We start from the raw sequence: 9600 nt of genomic DNA on the forward strand, positions 1-9600 counted from the left end.
ATTTTGGTAACTTTTATCTCCCTATACATTCCTAGTAGCTTGGGTCACCCTGCGCTGCTTGGATACTCTGCTCTTTTCACAAATAGCATTCTGCTAAGTCAGGGACATAGGCGGACTGGCCTGGGGGGATGGGGGGCATTTTCCCCCCGGGCCGCCTCCTTCCACTGTGTTTCGGGCCGCCAGCTGAAAAGGAGGGTGAGAACCCGACAGAGAATCAGCGGGGCAGCCAGCATCACCACCAATACACGCAGGCTGTTCACATCGCTAATCTACTTCCTGCTGCCACGCCCCCTGTCTTCCCGAGTAGGCAGCGGTCATTTTGAAGGGTCCCCTACAGCCTGGCCTGCACCAGCATGTGAGCTCACCCGGCCAGCAGTGAGTGAATCTGCTGCAGGGTGAGAGGAGACAGAACTGCTGCAGCTGCGAGCTCCTCTGGGAAGAAGGGAGAGGCAGGACCTGCACAGCGCTACATCTGTGTAAGTTGGGATAATTTAGATAAGCTCGATTGCCTGCAAGTCCTTATCTCATCTCCTCTCATCTACTCTTCTTCTACAGTGTGTGTGTGTGTGTGTGTGTGTGTGTGTGTGTGTGTGTGTGTGTGTCTCTTCCCCCTCCTCCCCTGCTGTCTCCTGTCTCCCAAATACATGTCACTGCCAAACGGGACATAGGAAACCAGCAGTCCTGGTGAGATCTCCCTGCAGTTTTTTCCTCTCCCCCCCCCCCCCCCCTTGTTTGTCTTGGTTAATTTCTCCCCTCTCATCTTTCTTATGTCCCCCACTCTTTCCCATATTTCTCTCCCTTTTGTCTCATTTCCATGCATCTGTCTGTCTGTCTGTTTGTCTCCCTCTTTCATTTTCTCTCAGTTTCCATCATTCATTGTGCCTCTCTCTCTCTCACACACACACACACTCACAACAATATACACACACAGCATTATACACACACTCTACAACAATATACGCACGCACGCACAAACACTATATATGTACTGTGCAGTGTTCTCCCCAGAAATTTTTTCCAGCCGGGTGGCATGAAATAGTAGCCGGGTGCATCAATATGAAAGAATGCAAGGCTGGTGCTTCTTTGCGCAACTTTGCTTATAGTAAACTAGCTGGGTAATCACCCGGCTAAAAGAGCCTGGGGAGAACACTGCTGTGTATATATAATGTGTGTGTGTGTGTGTGTATATGTATATATACCTTATGCAGCACCTTACAGAGTACATAGTCCCGTCACTTGTCCTCAGGGGAGCTCACAATCTAATCCTTACCACAGTCGTAGTGTAAAGTCCCACCATGTTATTTTTATGTATTTATATAGCACTGGCATCTTCTGCAGAACATTACAGAGTACATAGCCATGTCACTGACTGTCCTCAGAGGAGCTCACAATCTTATCCTGCCATAGTCATAGTGTAATGTCCTACCATATTATTATTATGTATTTATATAGCACTGACACCTCCTGCAGCACTGTACAGGGTACATAGCCATGTCACTGACTGTCCTCAGAGGAGCTCACAATCTAATCCTGCCATAGTCATAGTGTAATGTCCTACCATATTATTATTATGTATAGCAGTGACATCTTCTGCAGCACTTTACAGAGTACACAGTCATGTCACTGACGGTCCTCAGGGGAGCTCACACTCTAATCGTACCATAGTCATAGTCTAATGTCCTACCATATTATTATTATGTATTTATATAGCACCGACATCTTCTGCAGCACTGTACAGAGTACATAGTCATGTCACTGACTGTCCTCAGAGGAGCTCACAATCTAATCCTGCCATAGTCATAGTGTAATGTCCTACCATATTATTATGTATAGCAGTGACATCTTTTGCAGTACTTTACAGAGTACATTGTCATGCCACTGACCAGGGCTGTTGAGTCAGAGTCGGTTTCAATGAACTGAGGAGTTGGAGTCGGATGATTTTTGTACTGACTCCACAGCCCTGCCACTGACTGTGCTCAGAGAAGCTCACAATCTAATCCTACCATAGTCATAGTCTAATGTCCTACCATATTATTATTATGTATTTATATAGCACTGACATCTTCTGCAGCACATTACAGAGTGCATAGTCATGTCACTGACTGTCCTTAGAGGAGCTCACACTCTAAACCTACCATAGTCATAGTCTAATGTCCTACCATATTATTATTATGTATTTATATAGCACTGACATCTTCTGCAGCACATTGCAGTGTACATAGTCATGTCACTGACTGTCCTCAGAGGAGCTCACAATCTAATCCTACCATAGCCATAGTCTAATGTCCTTCCATATTATTATGATGTATTTATGTAGCACTGACATCTTCTGCAGCACATTACAGAGTACATAGTCATGTCACTGACTGTCCTCAGAGAAGCTCACAATCTAATCCTACCATAGTCAGTGTAATGTCCTACCATATTATTATTATGTATTTATATAGCACTGACAACTTCTGCAGTACATTACAGAGTACATAGTCATGTCACTGACTGTGCTCAGAGGAGCTCACAATCTAATCCTACCATAGTCACAGTCTAATGTCCTACCATATTATTATTATGTATTTATATAGCATAAATTAGATCTGTTGGCAAGAAATCAGTTTGAGATGGTGTGAGCTTTGTGACATGGTGCATTATCCTACTGGAAGTATCCATCAGAAGATAGAGTTATAAATCCAGCTCCGATGCACTTTATGCCATAGCTCACCCGGCAGTCACTCCGACCAAGGTTTTCCTTACTGCTAATAGCAATTTTTTTTTTTTTTACCCCAAGTCTGGCTCGCTGGGGGAGGGGGGTTAACTTTATATGATTGCATGTATTCCTGCTTTACACTATATATATTTGCTCACAAAAAGATATGGATTTGGGCTGGCGCTGCAGTGAAAGGGCCTCTAGGTTGCGTTTCCCCCCAGGCCTAAAGCCCCCAGTCCTCCCCTGGTCAGGGATAAAGAATCATTCAGAGTTCAGATTTATAGATACTCCCTAAGAAGAAGGTGTCTGGTTTATAACTGTTCTCTGCCCCCACCTTTCTGAGCCTGAGTGACTGACTGCCGTTTAAGGGTATGTAGAGAAAGTTTTCTACTCTCTGTTTTAAGAAGGCAATTACACCTAGCTTTGCTTTTTTAGTAGGAGGGCTTTTTGGTTCCTTTTATCCCCCTATACATTCCTAGTAGTTTGGGTCACCCTGAGCTGCTTGGTTACTCTGTTCTACTCTCACAAGTGTTTTTAGGAATGCATCTAATAAGGATTCATAGAAAGATTGGAGACAGTCCCTCACTATTCAGTGTACAGAGGTGACAGCGCCCTACCCCCAAATGTTACTGAGTCTGCAGAGCGAGCAAGACAAACAAACAAACAGTAAACTCTGCAGACAGCCTGTGTGCTCTGCTAGAATGTCCTGCATGTCTAGATGTCAGGACGCTCTCCAGCCATGACTAGCTATGGAGCAGTAGGATCATCTGATGCTCTCTCCCTCTGACTGGGACACACAGCCTGCACTTCTCCCTGGACCCTGAGTTCCCAAGGACAGTGTTTGAAGTGTGTAATGGACACAGTGGGGGTTGCAGGTTTTGTCTTTCATTGTGAGAGAGTGAATAGGAGGGCAGCATCTAAAGCTCAAACAATGATATACAATACAATAATACAATAACATTTCTATAGCGCTTTTCTCCCATAGGACTCAAAGCGCTTAGGCTCTCTCAGATTCAGTAATTAGTAGGATGAAGTATTCACACAACAAAAGTTATATTTCTGCAAATGCCCAACTGAACAGGTGGGTTTTCAGTCTGGATTTAAACACGTCCAGGGATGGAGCTGTCCTGATCTGTTGAGGTAAGGAGTTCCAAAACGTAGGGGCAGCATGACAGAAGGCTCTGGGACCAAAAGTTTCCAAGTGGACTCTGGGTATGACTAGATCATTAGAACCTGTTGATCTGAGAATGCGGGGATTGCTACGCAGCTGCAACATATCTTTCATGTATCCAGGGCCTAAATTATTCAGGGATTTAAATGTCAGTAGGCCGATCTTGAATAGGACCCTCCATTCTATAGGTAGCCAGTGAAGGGAGTGCAGGACTGGCGTTATATGGCAGTGACGGGGTTGGTTGGTTAGCAGTCTGGCAGCAGTATTCTGTATCAGCTGTAGTCCGTACAAGACCTTTTTTGGAAGGCCAGTGTAGAGAGCATTGCAGTAGTCCAGTCGGGATGTGATGAAGGCGTGGACTAAGGTTGGCAGATCTTCTGGGGGTATGAGGTGCTTGATTTTTGCAATGTTCTTCAGGTGAAAATAGGATGATTTCACCACAGCAGAGATTTGAGTTCTGAAGTTTAAATCCCAATCAATTAGAACTCCCAGGCTACGCACATGATCAGAGCTGCGCAGATCCGTGCCTCCTATTCCCAGTGGTGAAGACTGCAAGTTAAGTTGTTTTGTTATCATGCTCTGCCCTCCTATCAGAAGGACTTCAGTTTTGTCTGCATTTAGTTTCAGCCAGTTGTCATTCATCCATTGCTGTAGTTCACGTAAGCAGGCGTTTATAGTTAGAGTTGGGTCTGTCACACCAGGCTTGAAGGAAAGATATAGTTGAGTGTCGTCTGCATAGCAGTGGTATGTCAGGCCATGTTTTTGGATTAGTTTTCCCAGCGGTAACATGTAAATCGTGAAAAGCAGGGGAGAGAGGATTGAGCCCTGGGGCACCCCATACCTAAGTGATACAGGGGTGGACAGGAAGGGCCCCATAGACACTTTGTGGGTTCTGCCACTCAAGAAGGATTGGAACCACTGAAGAACTATGCCATCAATGCCGCAGTATTTCTGTAGCCTGTTTATCAAGATGTCATGGTCAACTGTATCAAAGGCTGCAGAAAGGTCAAGCAGTATGAGGATGGAGCACTCTCCTCTGTCTCTTGCCATGAGCAGGTGGTTGCATATTTGGATGAGGGCCGTTTCAGTGCTGTGGTGTTTCCTGAAGCCAGACTGGAATGGGTCATAACTGTTGTTTTGTAGGATTTTGGCTTCTAGCTGGAGGTAAACAGCTTTTTCAATTAGCTTGCCCAGAAAGGGAAGGTTAGAGACAGGTCTGTAGCTGGTCATTGCATCTGGGTCCAGGGAGGGTTTTTTGAGGAGAGGCCTGATGATTGCTTCCTTCAGTAAAGCAGGAAATATCCCTGATTTTAAGGAACAGTTAACAATTTTTAGGAATACCGGTACGAACAGGTCGGGGCAGTTCAACATGAACTGTGTTGGGCCAGGATCTAGGTCACAGGTAGTTAGGCGGACATGAAGGAGGATGCTTGATGTGACTTCTTCATCAATTTCTTTGAAGTTTGACCAAGGTGTTACATTGTCTCTGCTAATGGTCTTCGGCGCTATATTAGGCTCAGATGCTGTAAGTTGGATGGCGGACCTTATAGCGGAGACTTTGTCTGGGAAGAAATGGGCAAATTGGTCACAGAGGTCCTTTGAAGACTCGATGTTAAGTTTTTGACATGCCGGGTTGCAGAGTTTTTCCACTGTGCGGAACAGTTGGGCTGGTTTGTTAACTGCATTTGCAATCTCTTGTGATAGAAAGGATGATTTTTTTCCCGTGATTACCTTTTGGTAGCTCTTCAAGTGGAGGATTAAGGCATGTTTGTCTTCTGGGGACTGAGATTTGCGCCACAGTCTCTCAAGTTTTCGGCCTTGTCTTTTCAGCTCTTTTATAGCGTTATCAAACCACTGTGCAAGATGGTGTGGAGTAAGATATTTGGTGCGCAGAGGAGCAATGGTCTCAAAGGTGGAGGACACACATTTGTTGTATTTAAACACCAGAGTATCAGGGTCCAAGCTGGAGTCAATTCATCAAAGCTAAGGTTATCTCGGATATGTTGAGGTGTTAGCCCTTTTAAGCGGCGATATTTTATTTGATTCTTGACCTGGTGTTTGACAGCTGGTATTGAGAGGGAGAAGTGGATAGTGTGATGGTCTGACCAGGCAACAGGATTAATTTCCACATTGGCTATTGACAGCCCAGTATGGAATATAAGGTCCAGAGTGTGGCCTTTCCTGTGAGTAGCAGAGCTGATTGATTGGAGGAAGCCCAGTTCATGTAAGGCACGAGGTAGCTCTATTCCAAGTTTTGAAGAGGAGTCATCCACCCATGTATTGAAATCTCCAAGAACAATCCATCTGGGGTGTTCCAGTGTTAGGTTGCATAGGAGGTCTACAAGTTCCTTAAGGAAGTCTGAGTGTTTTTCTGGTGGGCGGTAGATCAGCAATATGTTAATGTTTTTCTCAGCTGAAAGTTGCACCCCCAAGCATTCAAACGAGTTGGTAGGACCTACAGTAAGTGGTCTGATTTTCAAAGCTGATCTAAAGCAAAGTGCAACCCCTCCTCCCCTGCGTTCTTTCCTGTTGCAGTATATCACGGAATAGTTTGTTGGCACGGCAGCCTCCAGGGTGGGGCCAACTGGTTCAGAAAGCCAGGTTTCAGTCAGGCAGGCCAGATCAGAAGACTCTATTAGATCATGTATGATTGCTGTTTTGTTGTTTATCGATCTGACATTACAGAGGACAGCCTTGATGGGGCTACCCTGGGAGCTAGGGTCTGAGATTGATGACTCCAAGACAGAACAGTCTCCAGATGTGTGGCTGTCATCTCTGCTGGATTGTGCTGGAGCTATTAGGGTTGTTGGCTGGGTGTACTCTGCAGATTTTGTCACAGAGTTATTTTGGTTCTGCGGTGAAGAATATCTTTTCCCACGTCCTCTCGAGCTTTTCTTTGTCTTTCTGAAGATTCCAACAGACTTCAGTAGAATTATTGTGGATTTGTCAATTGGATAGATATTTCTTGGTTGGTATACAGCTAGAAGTCTCTCTGCTGAATATTGATGTTTACACATTAGGATGGACAAGAGACAGCTCAGGGCTCCTGCTGAGATAGGTCCTATTTAGAGTCAAGGTGTGAAGTTTGTCAGCTGTGGCTGGTATCCTGCAGAGATCAAAGGGCCTGTATAGACTGAATTGTCCTTACACAGAGATGTATGGATGGACAGCATGAATTTGAAAACACAGTTCTTTGTTTAGGAATTTGAAGATATAATATATAATATATGTAGAAAAATATAGTCTATTGAGCATAGATGCTGTAGATAATCGATGAAAGTTACTCACAGGATGGGAGAGGGTGGGCACAAAGAGGCAGAAAGTCTTTAAGGTCTCAGGTCAATTCCAAGGAAGGTGTGCAGTGTCCAGCAGTGTGTGATACCAAGGAAGATCCAATCCAGCTTAAATCTTTGCCATCCCAAGTAATCCAGGTGCTCTGAAAGGTTATAGGTGTTGCTGGAGAAGTGCTACATTAAAATCCACTGAAATTTCGGTCCAGTCTTTTCATTAAGAGGTTTAAAGTAGCAGAAATGAGATGTAATGTCTGGAGCAGACTTAGAGAGCAGCAGCACCAGTCTGGGCGCGCTCAGTAAAATGATAATGGACATGTAAGCAATGTGTGTAATTACATCCATCACTACTTATAATTGAAGATGGCATAATAATGTATTTCCATTAATGCTGTCTGTTTGCCCTCTCTCTAATGCTATGTACCCACCTCACGATTTTTCCAACGATTTTCCCGATGTCCATTCATTTTTTTTTTGAGCGACAAGTAGTCATTTACACGATGTCGTGACATCCCTTAGCATTGTGTGGTGAAAAGTGACCGTCACTGAGGACCGGATCTTTAAGATCCTTGACGACACCCCATAAAGTACTGCGGTCGCTTGACTTCTCGTTCGTGCCCGTCCTGTAATGTCACGTGACATCTCGCATACCCGCTGGCAGGAAGATGATTCGCTGGACGCTTGTCATGAGGGGACACCTCGCTGGATCCATCTTCCTGTGTTGTTGCAGTCACTGTGGTGAGTGTGGAGCTTAACTTTGCTCAGAATCAGAATCAGAATTTATTTCGCCAAGTACAACAGAGTTATACCCGGAATTGATTTTGGCACAACAGGGTCGGTGGTGGTACAGTAGAAATGCATACAGTAGATATACAGTATATACATAAAGTGCATACAGATACATACAGTAGGTTCAGTGCTTATGCAGGCATAAAAATATAAAGCATAGATAGAGAGGGATACATAAGGGATAGACCAGGAGAAGGACCAGGGGGTAATCCGCTGCCGTACATGGCACTCAAAGCGCTTCTGCAGCGATACTTTGAATCGGATGCCCGGGTCCGACCTGGGAAGAGAGAGAGAGGTGAGTGAAGAAAGAAGGTGAAAAAAGAACAGTGAGAAGGAGTCCCCTTCGAATTACAGTGTGACCTGGCCAATTAGTGTCCTGATGGCTGGTTTTGCGCTGGAGATCTGGGCATTGCGGACTGGTCGGATCGTGGAGGGGCTGTTGCGATGGTATGGCTGCAGCGGAACCCAGCTGCCTGTGCGTGGGCTGACTGACCTTTTTACAGGCGGCAGGCAGAAGATGGGTGCCGGGGGCGGCAGGCAGATGATGGGTGCCGGGGCGGCAGGCAGATGATGGGTGCCGGGGCGGCAGGCAGATGATGGGTGCCGGGGCGGCAGGCAGATGATGGGTGCCGGGGCGGCAGGCAGATGATGGGTGCAGCACAGAAACAAGGCTGCAGTGGAGCAGCAGAGCCTGCCGAGCTCTCCAGCGGCAAACATCCCCGCCGGATTGCAGGGGATGGCCCCCTGCATGCAGCCAAAAACTCCATATCGGCTGGGCAGACTCACAGGGAGGACAGAGCCAGCAGAGGATGGTGCGCGCTTACCCCGTGTCCGGATCCGGATCTGTGGCGGTGGCCCGGCGGCCTGCGCAGTGATGTCCCCTATGGCTGGATGTGTGGAGGATGGGGGCCTCTCTGCAGGGAGCCGTCCCGGACGCCGAGCTGCGGCGCCGCTGGTGGGATCAGCAGGTACCGTGCTGCTCCTTCATGCCTGCGCACTGCTTCCTGAGTCCTGCACGTGGGTCCCCGCACAGATGGTGGTGTCCTCCCGACTTCCCCAGAGCGGCCGCGGTGGAGCGCGTGTGGTCCATGCGGCTAGTCACGTGGGGGATGGCTGCGGCGATGCGATGGCGGCGATCCGGGTGGTCCAGGACCCGAAGCATAGCATATGCCCAGGCTCTCCATGACGAGGAGAGCAGGCGGAACTCCCCTGACCTCCGGCGCAGGTGAGCCACAAAGGGAAGGGGAGAAAAGAGTTTGGAGAGCCGGAGCCCTGCGTGCGTGCCGAGGCGTCCTACCCAGGCGCCATCTTGTCGCCCTCACCCTCTGCTCATGCTCCCTCTCCCACTGTCTCTCTGACCAAACAACTGCTACTTGGGGAACAATGTGCACAACTATGTACACTAGTCTGAGCACTCTTCAGAGGAGCCAGTAGCATTTGGAACTATTATTGTGTATTTATGTAGCACTGACATCTTCAGCACTTTACAGAGTACATAGTCATGTCACTGACTGCTCACTGGAGCTTACAATTTAATCCCTACTATAGTCAAACTGTAATGTCCTACCATATTATTATTATGTATTCATATAGCACTGACATTCTGCAGCACTTTACAGAGTACATAGTCATGTCACTGACTGTCCTCA

Source organism: Hyperolius riggenbachi, chromosome 7, assembly GCF_040937935.1.
Source record: "Hyperolius riggenbachi isolate aHypRig1 chromosome 7, aHypRig1.pri, whole genome shotgun sequence".
NCBI lineage: Eukaryota > Metazoa > Chordata > Amphibia > Anura > Hyperoliidae > Hyperolius > Hyperolius riggenbachi.